At 32.5% G+C, this 18,596-nt stretch overlaps 1 pseudogene; it reads right to left on the bottom strand.

Moving 5' to 3' along the window:
• Positions 1-2,806: 2,806 nt before the first annotated feature.
• LOC107418404 (serine/threonine-protein kinase ATM-like) lies at positions 2,807-17,266 on the bottom strand (annotated as a pseudogene).
• Between the last annotated feature and the right edge of the window lie 1,330 nt (positions 17,267-18,596).

Raw genomic sequence — 18,596 nt, 5'->3', positions numbered from 1 at the left:
ATTATTAGAATATATATCTATATATATATATATATATACACAAATTGGAGGCAGTGAAAAAAGCTGCAAGCAAGTGGTTATCTTGCTGATGAAGTAGATGAGAATAAAATTAAATAATATTTAGTCATACATATATATGCTACGAAATTTTCATTCTAATATAAGCAAACATTGAACGTGTTCCAACTCCCAAGACAAAACAACAGAACAAAATGCCTCTCAACTTTCCTTGAATTCTTCATTCTTCTACCCCCTATATATATAACCAGTTGATAATGGACAAACAATATTACTTTGTAGAACAAACATCAAAATTCTAGCTAGATTTACGATCATCACAATGGATCACTCACCACAATCAACACAAAATACCCTCTTCAACAAAGGCCTCTGCTTTTTCACCAACCGGATTTTGGAAAATGAAGCTGCAAAGGGCTCGAATTTCATGGCCTCTCCTTTTACCCTTACATGTTATGCTAATAAGCTTGATTGAGGCAGGCTCAAAAGGCCAAACTCTGTAACAGCTTCTTCACTTTTTGGGATCAACCAGTGTTCTTGATCTTGATCTGTTTCTTCAGGTGTTCCACTCTTGTCCTTCGTCAATGGTGCTTGGCTATATCAGAGGTTCACTTTGAAGTCATCTTTTGAAGAGATTGTCAAAGGTCCTGACAGAGCTGAGCTCCAAGACTACTAAAAACTTTATTGTGTTTGTGTTAAAAAAAAAAAAAAAAAAAAATACACTAACAACTCTTGAGTCTTATCAATATTAGATGGTCTTGATTATCAAGAAAAACACAACTACTTGGCCAATGATTGCAAGAATTGAACCAAACACAATCATAGATGCAATGCATCTCCTGTTGAGAACATGAAATGATAATCCTCAAGTGAACAGGACATCACATGAAAATTGGTAATTGAGGAATTAATTTTGTTCTAATTTTCAAAAACTAAAACCTTAATATGAAAAAAGATAATCTGTAAAAATAGTCAATTGAATTGCAGTATCCAGGTCCTTTCCTAAAAATATATCAAATAATAATAATAATAACAATAATAATAAACAATTTGTGTTTCATTGTATTGCTATTATTATTCTTTTTTATTATCGGCTGCTGTGTTATTTTTTCTTTTTATTATGGACTGTTTTTAAATGATTTTGCTACTAAGTAATTCAAATCAGTTAAAGATTAAATATCATTTACTCAAACGGGAATAGTCTTTGACTTAAAAAAAAAAAAAAAAGAAGGAATAATCGATTACACCCGTTTGTAAACTCAAAATGGAAATATCTGGTAAAATTTTGTAATTTTTGATCCTCTGTAATAACGATAAAGAAATAGATTTTTCTTGGTCCAGAAGTTTGGTTTGAATAGCTTCTTTTTTTTTTTTTTTTTTATCAAACAAGGATTACAAATTTAACATTCACATCCAAAAACCCATACTTGCTAAATCGTTTTGCAAAAACAAAAGTTGTTGGGTTGTTTAAATCCTACTAAGGTGCTCAAATGTTTAGTAGAAAAATTAATCAACTTTTGAAACTCCTCTAGTAAAAATAAAGTAAAAGGAAATAGAATAACCTTTTAAAATCCTTTCCCTTCCAAAAGATAAAAGGAAACTTGATATCTGTAAGCTACCAATATTTATCAATGAAAAAACTTTTTTTGAGAAGCCACCCTAAAATACAGAGAAGAAAAAACAAATTTCTTTTAAAATTCATTTATTGTTTAAAGGTTAAAGGTGCTAGATTTTTTTTTTCATTTTTGGGAGAAGAATTTATTTTAAAAACTTGTTTTATTGTTCATATACAAACAAATATGGGTATAACAACATTTTACTCTCTTTTACTACTTCTGCATTTTGGCTCCTAGAGTACAAAATCTTCAACATTGTATCTTGCACTATTATTTTTTCTTCTACTAAATCCAACCGCGCATTTTGTTAAATGAATTTGATGAAATTAAACATCAAAACTCATGTGATCTTGAATAAAAACTGTTTTGTTTTATTTTGGTTTACTGGTACACAGTATACGTGGTTTTATCTTTTATTCTTTTGAAAAGACAATAGAATGCCAATAGAATGATAGAATGCCAATAGAATGCATGCTTAGTTTTGCAAACTTTATTAAAACAAAATTATGATTGGAATAAGACAGAAAAAGAAATAGGAGTATAAGGGGCACCGCGAAGGGGTTTTAATTTGGATTACCCCGACAATTTAAGAACATGGAGCTTCGATTGGCCTTCCGAAGATGAAAAGTATGAATTATATTATAATACCTTTTTCTATTGGACGTCAAGAAAGACAAATATGAAAATATATTTGATTACCTAAAAACCTACACAAAAGCTAGCTAATGTTGAGCTTCCATTTCAATAGTTCAACCCACACAGCGTAATAACGAAACAACCCAAATTTTATTTTATTTTTTTAAAAAAGGTAATTTTGATACAAATTTTTTTGTGTCTGGTTAAAAAAGTTTCATGGATGGTATTGGTCAGGTGTTGATGTCATAATCCAATCCCACCTCCACACACCATACCATGCCCAGCAACTAATGCTAAATTCTGGCTGATATTCAAGCTTTACTAGGTAAACCACTGTACTACTTTTGCGAGCTTATTGAGAATCAAACCCATGATCAAGATATACATTGTTATATATACAATTTATATACATGCACAACAGTTTTGAGCTATAAGATTATTATGTAAATTTAAATAAAAAATAAATAAAAAAAGAGCAAAAAGCCGACCGTACAAATGATTGTTGCTCATGAAACTATAAGCTCGAAGCAAATCAATTACATCCAAGCTCCCCATCCAGGAAACATATGGCATAGACGCTCAGGATCAATCGCATCTTGTATCAGTTGTTGAACCTGTTTACAACTCCAATTTTGTTTTGCATAAGACACCAATTAAAAGGAACAAAATAGAAGCTATAGCTTTGTTCGGTTTTGTATAAAAGAAATTGTGTTTATTTTCATCTTGTTTCCAATTTCCAAAAACAAATCAACCTCGACCATATATTCAACACCAACCGAACAAGTTCATCCACAACAATGAAAAGGAAACATGCATTTACTAACAAGACATTGAGTTCTATTAAGTTAGAAAGTGAGCAGAATATCATGAGATAGTATCCAAAAAATAATCACCTGCCCATGTACGCTTTGAATTTCACCTCCTTCATATCCATCTAATTTTTGTTTGACTCGCAACAATGCACGTGCCACATCCTTGTTTCCTTCGTAATCATCTTGTGAGCCTTCCAAGCTTGTCTCCAGATCATCATCCATCTCCTTGTCACAAATGTTAAAAGGCAGCATAAGCAAAGATTTAATGTTCTAGAATATGATGAAATGTCTGCACTAAACACTCGATGCCTAGCATATCCGCTGGTGCCTAAGTCATTGGAGCCACTTTTATATTGTATTGTTGTTGATCAATTTCAATAACAATAAAATAGATGGTTACAAAACCTTCTCAGCTTGTGTTTGTGTTTAACTTTAATTTGCTTATATGATATAGACAATTTAAATCCATCTATCAAGTTTTTTAACACTACGGCTTCATGCGACGGCCAACTGCATTCCGAAATTGAATTTCATTTGCATATGCTAAAGATTTTGGTGACAATACAATACCTTCTGACGCTGCAAAGCCTTTAGAGGAGATCAAGCCCACTTATAGAGCGGATCATGGATAAAAACCTACAGAGAATTTGCATTTGATATCAGGGTAGGGAAAAAGAAAAAAAAGAAAAAAAAAAGAAGAAAGAGCCACATTAAGGTTTCATTAATCATTCAAGGCAATTCGGCCTGGTAACTTACTTCAACAATGGTCATTAGAGCTTCTTTATTTGTCCTCATAACAGAAAGAGTTTCTTCACAACTCCTTCTGAAAACCCCTTCAACACCTGTAACTCCCATGCCATCAATGATGTCTCTTGTAAGCCTGACCGGAACCTGCAAATGTTGAACAATAAGTAGGAAGAGTGAATCTTATTACAAGTGTAATTCACAAGGCCGATAAAGTATACTATCCTAACACAAAAAAATGTAGTCAAAAAGGAAAGTCATAGCTTCAAAAGACAAACCCGTTCTGGTGTCTTGAGCATCAAGCCTTGCTCAAAGGCAACACCAAGATCTATGTAACAACTTCTGCAGTAGCTTGATCGATTAAGATATTCATAGAATGTCGATCTCCAAGACCAACAATATAACCAACCTGTATATGGAACAAACTTTTCAGCATAAAGAAACAAATACATAGATTTTTCCTTGAAATTTAGCTAAACTAATTACGGAATGTAGAAGCATTTTTCCCTTTAGAACAAAAACCATTAATTACTGGGCAGTGAACCTGTCATCAAGGCATAAACATGTGTTTTTCTTTGCATTTCATGATGAGCACTTCTGTTATGGTTTCCATTAAGGAAATCTAATAAAGTTCGAAAAATAAAAAGAAAATTAGCAAGCCACTTCAACATTAGAAGGGCATGATGGGCTAGAGGCCATATGCTTTCATCTGCATCTACCTTTTTGCCATGCATGAATATATTAAATTACCCAAAAAAAAAAAAAAAGGAAAAGGAAAAGGAAGAAGCCCTGTAAGAGAAACATATATGTATCAATTCCACAGCATAAGTTTCATCTGCATCTACCTATTTGCCATACATGAATATATTAAATTACGGGGAAGACCAACCAAAAAAAAAAAAAAAAAAAAAAACCTCTGTAATAGAAACATACATGTAAATTCCATAGTCTTAATGTAACTATCTATTGTATTAGCTCAAAATACATTGTTCCAATGCTTCTCGAAAACTTAAGCTTTTCTTATTGCTCGTGACTTAACAGTAAAGAAATCCCACATTTTTCAAATGGATAACAAGCAGAGCATGTTAGAGAAGCATTATACACACTGACCATTGAACTAGCAGCCACACTTTGAGTGTATGCAAGTCTCTTTTCGAACCAGTTAGCAGGCTGGAAGAATCTCTCCAAGAAAAAATAATGCATGAAAGGCCTGCATGAGGTGTCAGATATTTTTTGAGGTTAGAAAAGTTTTAAACTTGTGAAGAATTGGTTTCTCAACAAAATAAGATAAACCTGAAATCCTCGCAAACTTCCTCGTTTGCTTTATGCTTGTCTTTTTCCTGCCAAAGATAAAAATAAATTCAGTTTGGTTTTGTATAAGTGAACAGACCATTAAAAATTCACAAGGCTTGTGAGAGAAAAAGAGATTAGGGGAAAAAAAAAAAAAAACAAAAAAGTATATATATATATATACACACTAAAACATGTTCGAAAAAAGTTAAAATGGATTAATATATATATAATATAAAAAACAAGGCAAGTGGAAGAGAAAGTGATTACAGAAGAAAAAAAGAAAAGAGAGGGAAAAAAAAAGTCGGATGCACCTTAAGAGGAAACAAAGCAGTAAGATGCCTTGAAAGTTTTTATGAAAGTCTTGGGTCATCATTTCCAGATTTTGCCAGTTGTTTATACTTCCGTCCGTCAGAACCTAGACACTAGACCACTTTTGGAGCATTTATACCATTCGTTACCCTGTATATTTCACCAACATAAATTAGAAGATTGCAACAAATCTCTTGATGAAGAAGAACTTTTTTTTTTTTTTTTTTTTAAAAATATTGAGGAAGAAGATTAAGACATACAAAACTGAATTTGCTAATCCTTTGAAGTATGGAAAAGAGCCTTCATGATATTGACAACTACGATCTATTGCAAAAGTGGCTGTCACTACAGGCACGTGGTGCTTTCCAAATCAATGCAAAGCCATTAGTTGTAAGTATTTTTTGAACAACAAGAACAATGAGCCAATCGAAAAACCCAAGAGAGAATAATAAGATAGAGAAGATTACAGTAAGAACCCATTACCACTTTTCTACACAAATTTTTAAAATTCTCACATCCAAATTGAGTGTATGAAAAATGTGCTAATGTCAATTACAATTCAATTGATTGTATTTACATGAGAATGTGATAATTTACAGGTAACAATTAAAAAAATGAATAAACAAATGGTGACATTACAACAAAAACAAGGCATTTATGCAAAAGTAGTAAAACAGAGGGGGTGCCAATGTCACCAAGAAGAAATTCAAGATCAAAAAAATATATGCACACGAGAAAAAATAGCATCACCATGGCCTTTCATACTATGGTTTTATGTTTTACTGGTAAAAGAAAATCACACTCAAAGTGAACATAAAGAAAATACACTTAAAATACATTATTATTATGATTTTCTTTTAATTTTCTATGGCATTAGCTTGATATACTTTCTAACAGCTGAAGGTTTTGAATTGATGAAAACTCAATATGGTATGAAAACTCTACCTGTCTAACCAAATATTGTGTTTGAATCCTGCTAACCCAGCCCAACTATTACATCTAAGTTACACATGTGCAGGCTTATCTGATAAGCTTACACGTAACACAATAAATCGACAGAAATAGGTTTGTAGGATTCAATCAGAAAATCAGCTAGACAATTAAGCTATGGGTTAAGTTACCATCAATAACAAAAACTAGTGCTGTTTCAAAATTGGTATATTTATATTAACTTGTAAGGCAGGCCAAATCCCAAAGAAAAACTTCGCTTACGTACTAACAATTTAGGAAAAGTTCTAGAACAACTGTTGGTAAAATTTAAGAGGTTAAAAAAGAGTATTTAAGTATTGATCTGCACACATATTATCAGGAGAACTAGAATAACTTTGAAATAAAGTAATTACTTTAACATGGGTTTTTGATTAGGGCAACAAACTAAGATAAAAATTGCTTAGTCACGTGACACATCTATACAAGATTCCAGAATACCAGGTCACAGATAATAGGCTGCACTTACAAGTTCCAACTGTTGAAGATTACGTAGATCTCTTGATAGCATAACCCTTTTATTACGATCCTGTGGCAAGAATAAAAAATGAGTCAATAAATTGTACATAGTTTTCTTGATTGCAGATAATTAATTATAGATTCATGATCTTAATAACCATAATCAATAATGAAAACAGAACTGCAGAAAAACTCACAACATAAATCTATTTGACTAACCTCTCTTCGTGTTTCTAGTTCAGCAAGTCTAATATATATCTCCACCATTTGCCGCATCTACATGCACGAATGCATATATATATATATATATATATATATGTGTTAGTAAGCAAGTAGTATCCAATGTAGAATTGTAGATATTAACAAAACAAAAAAAATAAGAGAAGTTACTTGTCCAATTATAGCTCCATGATATGCTGATAACTCTCCTAAAAGATTTTCTGCTGCAAGCTTTTTATCCATATCCACCACAAAAGAGTTTCTACTCCGTTGCTTATCCTAATACGATCACCATTTGTCAGTGCTAGAAGCTAGTAAGAATCAAAAGAAACAAAAAATATTGAAACTGTATTCAGAAAAAGAAAAATGAGCAGAGAACCACTGATAAAGGGATGTAAGATTTCTGCTCTCCACTTCACTTTCATGCATGCCATGTAATTCCTAAGTCCTAACCACTGGAACCCACCAATTACAAGACAAATACCTGAAAGATTGTTTGGTATGCATGGTCAATGGCCATTTTCTTCACAAGAGAAACCAAAGCAAACTGCAGAGTCCCATAATTCTTGTTAGATACAAATTTCAACAAATTGATAAGCTGATAAAAATGAGTTCATAAAGAACCTGAAAATTATGAGGCCCTGGGCTGTCCTTTGAGCTTCCCATTCTAGAGGCAATTTGGTAGACTAAAGCAATGAATTTGTAAGACTGAACCTGGCATAATTATTATCGACAGGAATCAAGAACCCAATAAACAATACTTCCGCACCAGTTTAACAAAAAGAAATTCAATTCACATAAATCGTCATTGCGGTGTACCTCATCAATAGTTGTTAGCATGCTATTTATGATATTTTGTCCACAGGAGAGGGAGAACCACAGGGAAATCTGTCGAAATACCTGAAAGCACATTGATTAGTCTCTAAATGGATTCCAGATTTACTTGATGATAATATTATGTTTATACATAATAGATAATACACAGGTACAGAAGATATAAAACTTCAAAAGAATATATATACTTCTGAAGGGGAACGTCTCACTTTTTCCTCAACTCATAAAAAATTTAAAACACGTATCCCCATGTAATATCATTTCAGGCTGTCTAAACTGTTACAACCCGACCAGAATGATATTTACTTCAGTTTGGTTGAAAGACTTTGATGGTAAGTACATACCACTCTGACATCATATTTGTCCCCAACAACCAAACAACGTTTATATCCCTCCAGAGCTAAGCTGAGCAAATTGTCCCTGTCATCCTGAGAAAGAGTTTAACTTAGATTCTAGTTCCTTTTCATTCAAACAATTATACACAGTGAAACTTATGTGAGAAGCGTAGAATCAAAACGATCAATGACCAAAAAGAAGCATCAAAGGATGACTATTGTCTATTGAACAGGCGTACTAAATGAGTTGAATATAAAAATTAATAATCCAATGAATCAAAGCTGTTTTGCTTCAGCATCAACTACTATCTGCTAACATGTGAAACTTGATATAGTGATTCAACAAAACAAAAGAATTGATAACCTGCGGCTTTTCAGCCTCTTCCTTGTCCAGTGCAAGTTGCTTTTGCAACTCTTGTATTTGTATTTTTACTGAATAATCAGTCTTATCCCCCTAAAAGAATATACAAGAACAGTTTTCAAAATGGCGAAGCATTTTGAGGGAATTATACCATTACAGAATTGGAATCTACAGCATGAAATGAACTATAAGATAGTAAATGGTCAAAATTTACCTTTGCTGAGCTTCTTAGCCGTTTAGTTAGTGCTTCCAACTCCCCTGTCTGCAGAATCAACAATAATGATGATGCTGCAAACTACTGACGTAATGTAACTCAAACTACCAATACTGAATAACATTGAGGTACCTTGTGTTTCCTTAAACGTGTTGCTGCTTGCCACTCATTTGATGTAAGTCTCTCCTTGTTTCTCCTCGTAACTACTAAAAAGAGCATCCGCATAGTGTGCAAGTTGAAAATGAGTTTGGCTTTGTCTTTCTATGGACTTCTTGTCCATTGTTTTCTGAGCCTCACCAAGTGAAACAGCAGGTTTCTAGTACTTCTCTAAAATAGTTCTTGAGCTGAATTATCATGATGGACATTAAAAAAGAGAAAAATCAACAAATTAGCATTTCATCTGTGAAACCTAAAACAAAGTTGTTGACTAGTTTAAGGTGATACAAACTTGCTAGATCTAGTTTCACCCAGCCATTTCCCAACCAAGCGATGTACACCTGGAGACTCTTCATTTGACAGGTATTCTTGAGAGATATATTTTGCGAGGCTGATAGCCATTTCATGTTGTCCTTGGGCACGTGAAAGCTTTGCTTCTTCAAGCTGAAATCTTGCAAATAGTTACTATAGTAGGAGTAAAATAGTTATATTTTTAAACCATTTTTTCCTAATCCAACATTTCAGTATTATATATGTTTCCTAGGCTCTTAGTCATTGTGTGTCCTGTGTTTCTCCTTGCTCAACAATATACATACATATATATATATATATATATATATATATACGCATATATGATTATGCAATAAAAGTATGTGAACCAGAAAATAAATAAATAAATAAATAAAAATAAAGCAGGTTCCACAGGAATAGTCCTCAAACACGCCAGAAAGGCCCCCATTTTCAGTTCAACAAGTAAAACACCATAAGAAACGATGACATCCACATAATAAGAAAAGAGGACTTTAAAGGGAGAAGGTTTTGGCATCCTCAAATATAATAGTAAGATTTATTTCCACTAGAAAATGGTGAAGCTTCAAGCAGGGGGAGCAAACAATGAAAAAACGAGAAGCAAAAAGGATAATTGCATCACTCATATGCAATGAAAAATGACATTGGAGTCAAAGATTGAAGCTTTAATATCAAAAGTCTACACCTGGACAAGGCGGGGGCACAATGAAAAAACCGAAAGCGACAAGGATAATTGCATAGCTCGTACACAATGAAAAATAACATTAGAGTCTTAGAAACCACGAACATTCAAAATTGTGTAAGTCCTAAGAATGGACACATCTCAAATTTCCAACTGAAACTATTTAAGAATCACATGGAACAAATGTATATGATACCCAATTATGGAAAGTTATTGAATATTGTTTGTCTGTAAGTATGGGAAGATAAGTATCAAAAAAGTCCAGATAAGTTCCAACACATCACTAAAGCTAGGGAATTCATATGCAACTAAACATGCAGGGTCTCTTTTTAAAGAAAAAAGAAACGTGCAGGGTTAAGAAAAACAAATAAGAGCACAAAACCATAACAACCATATTCAGACAAAAAATGAAAAAACTCTTCCAATAAATATATAAAGAATATAGAAATTTATACCCTTCCAAGGCAATACAGGTCTGAAGATTGTTCTCCTGATTCAACACAAAGGAACTTGAGCTCATGCAAAACAGCAGCTGCTTGAGAATATCTACAGCCCTGTGAAACAAAGACAAGCATATTTATCAGGAGTTGGTCTTAAGCAGCGTTTCCCTAGTAATGAAAAGTCAATAATACCTTACGGAGAGTAGATGCAGATTGCAAAAGATGTCGCATTGTAGAGTCCTTGCAACTTAAGATCTGAAGCAGAACTCGCCTGAATGCTATGAATGGTTCTAATATGTAGCTGTGCTCGATTCAAAATAGAACTCCAGTCTGTATTAAGCGGCACTCAAAAACATGTTAGAGATCATATAAGTATCTATTTTATTAGGCTTTATACTCATATGAAGAGAATATTTTGACTAAATGACCATGCCATACCATATAGCTTATAACATATAGAAAAACACACACACACACACAAAAAAAAAAAAAAAATGTGGTGGGATGTGTATCCACACCTGAGATTTATTACACATATCTATATCTATATAAGAGCTTGTCAAATATGTTTTTGGAAAAAAATAATAATAATAATAAAAATAAAATATAAAAAAAAGTAGCCATAAGAGACCTACATAACTAAAACATAAATGACTAATCATTTATCATAAAAAGAGTTTGATTTACTTAAAACACCTGGTCTACGGTAGGGATTGCTGGTTCAGAAATCACTTTTGGCTTATTCTGGTGGAATTTTTTCCCATCACAAAGAGATTTTATCCATCGTAAATCCCAAGCTATGCCAAGATGATAAAGGATCTGCATGTGATACAGCAGAAAATTAAAAGGAAAAACTGAAACATATATCTTTTCGCCAAGCGGTAAGAAAGCAGACAATTTTATTGGGATGAAATTTTCTAGTTTCCAAAATAATTTTGTTGTCCGTATACATTTACACATCTAATTTACATGACAAACATGCATCTTGATGTCCTAAGACTACTAAGATTGGTTAAAATCTACCAACCATCTAAACAAAAGCATGAAACATATTTTTTGTTAAGTTGCCATAATTAATTCCAAATCCCTTAAACTGTTAGCACTCTCCTTTCACATAGTTTAAAAAGCTAACACAATACACACTTAAGCACTCCCCTCAGATGTAGTCCTGTCCAATGACCAGAAACAAAGTGAACCTTACATGGACAGAAGAATAAACTGCCAAAGATGGGAGATACCAAGATCAAACAGAAAACATATGGATAATCTGAGTATGAAAAGTTTAAGTTCGTTAGGATGTGGAACCAACTATGTACATCAAGCTAACACAATGCACACTTCAACAAATTTGAAAATCTACAATATAATATCTTTGAGGAAAATAAATTAGGATTTGGACCAGATTCTTGAAATCCTCTTGCCTCATGAGTCATAAGCAATGCATTCTTAAAAATTTAAGCCATAGGCATGGCAATCAAGTACCTGGAGTTTAATTATGGCTGAGTAGATGTGTTCAGTACTCTCCTCACTTGCACGAGAAACAGACCATACAAGTTCCTAAAATATATATTAAGATATAAGCACAGTTACACATAGTACAACATCCTAAAAAAGAGACAAGCAGTACAAAAATACCTGTTTTGTATCTTTTAATGTTCTATGAAAATCATCAAAATCTCCTTCTTTCAGTGCCCTCAAACAACTGCATTTCCAACAAGTAGAAACAAATGTCATGTTAGATACATTTGGAAAGATAAAAAAATAAAACTTAAGTTGTTCTTCACTTATCAAGGGATGCATAGAGATACTTATAAAGTTCTGCCAGTTTAATAATCCTTACTAGAAAGCTTCTGTTTATATTATATTACCAACATTTTACATTTAACCCAGCATAAAAAATTATTTATTGAAAAATTTCTTATCAGACTTGGGAAAAGGCCTGGAATTTTACACCCACAAACAGCAGACATCTTTCACAAATAAAGTATGATGAAACAGAATAAACCTCAGATGCAGGTAGCTGCAAGTTTTTATGGTGCGGATACAAGTCCCACCACATCTAGTGGGATGTATAACTCTGAATTACACATCCCAAAAAGATCTGGTGGAATGTGCAGCTGCACCATAAAAACTTGCAGGTACCCGCATATGAGAAGGACTATATAATGAAAATAGAATAAAAAGCATTTAGAAACAAAAATGAAAGAAATATCTCTTGCATAAACACATTTATATCCAGGCGAAGCTACTTCACGAAGCCCCATAATCTACATTCATTAAGAGTAAGAAAAAAAGAGATGCAAAATTTACAAACTGAAATAAGAAAACAAGTCTAAACAATGAACTATATTACCTGTGCAAATTTTCATTGAACCGATCATAATTAACATGCAAACTTGGAGAGTTATCTCCAACATAAAGTCAGGAAAAATCCCACTTTCCCGCATGCCAAGCAGCCTCATACTGCAAATAGACCAAAACAATAAAAAAAAAATAGTATGAAGAACATAAAAAAATCAGAAACTTGTCAAACCCAGAAGGAAAATGGAAATGTTGATAATCATGCATCTATTATGAGACAGAAAAATTAATATAACAAACCTGCAACTCAGAAAACTCCAGATCATGCTGAAACTGACCCTTCCGTGAGGTCAGTATTTGGCAATACAAATCTAGGATGTGCATACAACCTATTCGTTGCAAGGATCTAATCAGACCTTTATAAGGGCTTCTCTGCCTCATTTGTTCTTCCGTTCTTCCACTGTGGTACTGGATAAACATGGAGGATCCTGTTTCATGGGTGAACTTTTGGAATCATAGTCCATCTGTACCAAGGCAGCTGAATGTACTTGCAAGTCATAATACGCAAGAGCCTTTTCCCGGTTTCCCTCATGCTCAAAGGTGATTGCTTGGGAAGTCAACTTCAATACCATAAACACAAAAGAAAAAACTAATAATAATACAGGATCCCAAAAGCTATACTAAATATATGGAACAAGCATAATGACCATATTTTGTGAAAAATAGCTAATGACGTGGCTTGAGGGTTTGACGTGTTGGAGGAATATCCCTAGTTCAGGTTTGCACTTTTTTATTTTCTTGCTCGACAATGGTTAAAACATATTGAACTTCTAGTGGCAATGTGGATTGCCAATACAGGGTTGTTTCTACGAAAATCTAACTAGATGGAGAACAATATATAATCAACTGATCCATAACCTGCTTATGCTTCAAGATATTTAATTAACATAACCAATTCAAGGGAGTGGGGTCTAGGGATGAGTTTATCTACTAACAAAAGGTGAAACAAATTTAAATATTTACTTACCTTATGCAACTGGATAATTCCATACAAGCTGTCAGGTTCATTTATATGAGTAACTGCCGACACAAGTATTTCAATGTGATGAGGTAACTGGAAATTTAAAATAAAAATAGTCAAAAATGTTATCTGTCTGCTGGCATCAAAATTCTATAATCAAGAGATGCCCAAAGAAAATAACAACTAACCATTTCAATGTGAGAGAAATCTGGACTCCCTAGTGTGAGGCTCTTGAAATTCTCATCACACCAATGCTCTACATACATAACAGCAATGAAGTACAAGCCACAAACCTATAAAGCATAAAAATCCAAGTCAAAAGGAAATGCCATACACAACTATCAAAAGATGATCATGAAAATAGCAAATTAGGTCAACACTACGCAACTCACAACCGCTGACATCGCAACAACAAGATAATCAATGGAAAGCCAATAAACCTGGAAACATAAATAACTGTAAGCAATAGAGCAAGGAATCAACAAAATGCTATTACCAGTCACAAGTTCTAAATTTATAAAGAAACGCACTTTGAATATAATACATGTAGACAACGTGCATGAAAATAAATAGTGTAAAGAAAACCAAAAAAAAAATAAAAATATAAGAACAAGGGACTTTTCTTTGTGTTGGGCTCACAAAAATCTAGCTTTCAATTCCATAAGAGAATTTCTTCTCCATCAAAACCCGCTGCTATTTCTCTCCAACCAAAGACCAAAAAAATATGACCAAGAAATAACAAATAAATAAAACAACACGTATCAGACTATAAGAACCATGATAAACACCATGAACTTATTAAGGCCTTAAACTTAACTGAACCCAAGTTTTTAGGTTAAAGATTTCAAAGAGCAAAGCACTGTGATTTTGTGATCAAAAGTGCATGAAAAAATAACCTTGTTCCATAACGCAGTTAACATTGAATTTCCAGTCGATGCTGAGTATCTAGCCTTTCCAGAAGTAGAATGGATTTTAGAGCCATAAGTAGAAGACTTGGCACAAGAAGAAAAATATATATATACATATTTTTCAATTAGAAGCTGTGACAACATGAAAACTCAAAAACCATGATACAGAACAACTATATGAATGATCTGCACACAATTACCTTAGAACTTTCTCGCTTTGATGGAAGAAAAGAAGATCTTTCCATTATATGACATAAACGAAGTTCATTAAGGGCATTAAGAAAAACATGAATTGATTTTACTAACATGTTAGACTCTGTGAATATATGATTCTCCATCTGCATATAAATAGACAAAAAAGATCAACTTTTCACATCCAAAAGAGCACAAGAATTCAAACTTTAGCATCAAAGTTTCACATAATTGTAATGAAACATCTAACCAAACTAAGAGTAAGTCATACTGAAACAATTATTATCTGATACATAACATATTGGACGAAATCAATTATTAAATTAAAGTTATGTTATGTTAAAGGAAAAAGGAAAAAGGAAAATATAAGTACCATATGACAGATAAAAGAACCCATGAGGCCTAACTAACATGGAATTTAATTTCTCATGAGACAGAGAGTTAAACAAAAAGGAACCTATCTTTCTTAAAGTTCTGAATGTTGCATAATAGTCAAAACCAACCACCAAATGACAACCATATTGTCAACTTTCTAACTCTCTAAAAGCTGCATGCTAAAAAGATAAGAACTCTTAATTCATATTTTGAATTTTCTTCCTCTTCCAGACCCTTGCAGTATAGCTCAATACTAGCTTATAAAGAATACTTTAATCTAATACCCACTAATCATACAAAACAATGTGACTTCATTTATATATAAATAAAAAACTATAATAAAACAAATCAAAAGCATATAGAATTTAGTGGTGTAAATAAAATTAAGGAATTAAATGTTTCAACAGGTTGAGCCAAGCTAAACTCGAGCTGGGACAATCTTGAACAAGATATTCCAAACTTTTGTTAGAGCAAGAATTCTAGTATTCAGCTCACTCAGCTCATTACACCCTAATTTGCCTGCATTCCTGATTACCTAGAAGTTTCATCTATTCTAAATTTTAATTCCTCCTCTCATGTGGGAAATCTCAGAGATGCATTTAATACTTTACAGAGTACTATGTTTAAAAATTTAGTAGAAGACCGAAATAGCTCCAAATATCAACCTGTTAAGAGATCAAACTCTGAAGATCAATATCTATATCCCTCCTTCCAGCCAGATTAACGAAAATACTTGGGAATAGGAGCTCAGCAACTTCAGCTTTTAATAATACAATATCCTGACATAATCTGAAAGCAGAAAGTCAATCTAATTAATTCATTTAACCAAATGCAACTATATTGAAATCTCAATGGAACATATAAGAATTTATAAACTCTCAAAGCAAAAATAAAAAAGAATACCTTAGAATCGCATCACTGCAGTAGCCACATAGCAAGTAGGAAAGTGGACAAATCCACGCCTCTAAAGTTTGACCATGTGTCATCCACAGAGTAGACTTATCCAGTGAAATCGCCTCGGCTGATAATAAATTTAAGGAATCAATTGAATTAAACATTATAAGATCAGATGAACTACAAGGAGACAAAAAGAAGACATTTTATTTTAACAATGCAAACTAAATGATATAAAATCAAAGCAAAAGAAAGGGGACAGGAAGTATTAAAATTATATGAAAAGTAAATTGAAGTCATATATTAGCTCAGTTCATCTTTGCTTTGGATTAAAGTCGTGATGATTCAAGACACCCACAAAAAGTATAAACAAAAAAGAAAAAAAGCACATTTATGCAGCAAAAACTTTTACATCCTTCACAATTACATAAAAACCTAAACAACCCACACATCGTAATAACGAAACCTAAACAAAAAACTTTTTCTATTGGACGTCAAGAAAGACAAATATGAAAATATATTTGATTACCTAAAAACCTAAACAAAAACTAGCCAATGTTGAGCTTCCGTTTCAACAGTTCAACCCACACAGCGTAATAACGAAACAACCCAAATTTTATTTATTTATTTTTTTAAAAAAAGGTAATTTTGAAACAAACATTTTTTGTGTCTGGTTAAAAAAGTTTCATGAATGGTATTGATCAGGTGTTGATGTCCTAACCCAATCCCACCTCCACACACACCATACCATGCCCAGCAACTAATGCTAAACTCTGGCTGATATTCAAGCCTTACTAGGTAAACCGCTGTTCTACATTTGCGAGCTTATTGAAAATCGAACCCGTGATCAAGATATACATTGTTATATATACAATTTATATACATGTACAACAGTTTTGAGCTATAAGAATATTTATGTCAATTTACATAAAAAAGAAAAAAAAGAGCAAAAAGCCGACTGTACAAATGATTGTTGCTCATGAAACTATAAGCGCGAAGCAAATCAATTACATCCAAGCTCCCCATCCAGGGAACATATCGCATAGACGCTTAGGATCAATCGTATCTTGTATCAGTTGTTGAATCTGTGCACAGCTCCAATTTTGTTTTGCATCAGACACCAATTTTCTTCTGCATCAAACTAAAGGGGGGGGGGGGGGGGGGGGGGGGGGGGGGGGGGGGGGGGCGGCGCGGCCTTGAATTCAATGCGGAAAAGCATAAGTAAAAAAAAAAAAAAAAAAGACATGAGTTTAAAAAAAAAAAAATATTTAGAAATAAACTTTGAGTGACAAATGAATAGATTAACGAAAATAGGAAAATTGCTTCAGGAGAAATGGGGAAAGTTTTTTCTTTATTGATTATTTTTTTTCAATAACATTAATTTAAAAAATATAAAATTTTAATAAGCGATAATTTTACAAATTAATTTTAATGACGTATTTTAACAATTAAATTTGTTTTGTGTTTTTTTTTTTTTTTTTTCATTCTCTCAGATAAAAAGTTATTTTTCATGGATTGATGTATGAGTAAATTAAAGTGACAAACGGATACAGAATACTTTGGGAGCGATGTCAGTGGTTATGTAATGTAGTAACAATGTGCAAATTCTCCCAAAAATTTAAAAAAAAAAAAGTAACAACGCTCAAAAATATTTAAACTATAAAAAAAAAAAAAAAGTCCAAAAATATTTAAGAGTTTAATTCCCAAAAAAAATAATTGAAAAAAAAAAATGCATTTGTAGACCATTAGACCTTGACTGTTTCTCTTCCCTCCTTTCTACTCCCTTGTATAACAAACTAAGAGCTCTGCGGTTGCCGGGCGGTCAACCTTATCTCCCTTTATTCCTCTGTTTCAGCCTTCTCACTGCGTTCTCTCTCTCTCTCTCTCCGACCTCCATCAAAGCTTTTAGTGTTATCTACCAAAACAGCTGATCAAATGTTTCGGAAGATTATTACGCAAAAAAATTACCTGGAAAAAGTAAAACTATCCTTTTTTAACGCATTTTATCAAACACTTGTAAGATATTAATATAAAATCAGAAAAACATTAAAACAACACGTATTATATTTGTTTTTCAGTAGAGCTTTTTTTTTTTCAAAAAAATAAAAATTAAAAAAAAACCAAAAAAAAAAATACCTTTTTAAATGCACAAATGTTTTTGAAAGATTTTACTAATAAAAAATGAGCAACTTAGTGTCACTTTTTGATCAAGAAAATCATAAAATTAAAAAAAAAAAGATACAAATAAGCATTTGCATATGAACTTTCCTCTTAACGATTTTTCTCTAAATTTCTGGTGCCCTTTATTTAGATAGATTCTAAAGTATTAATAATTTGTATGGAGATATAATATATATTTCAATGTACTAATATATATATATATATATATATATATATGTAAAATGATTTACGTACCTATTCATTTAAAAAAGAAACGGTAATATATTGTCCCATAAGCTTGATTCTCTTGGAAATATTGTA

The sequence above is a fragment of the Ziziphus jujuba genome, chromosome 2, assembly GCF_031755915.1.
Source record: "Ziziphus jujuba cultivar Dongzao chromosome 2, ASM3175591v1".
Taxonomy (NCBI): domain Eukaryota; kingdom Viridiplantae; phylum Streptophyta; class Magnoliopsida; order Rosales; family Rhamnaceae; genus Ziziphus; species Ziziphus jujuba.
Note: the sequence above shows the minus strand (reverse complement) of the source record. Positions and strands in the feature narration are given on the sequence as shown.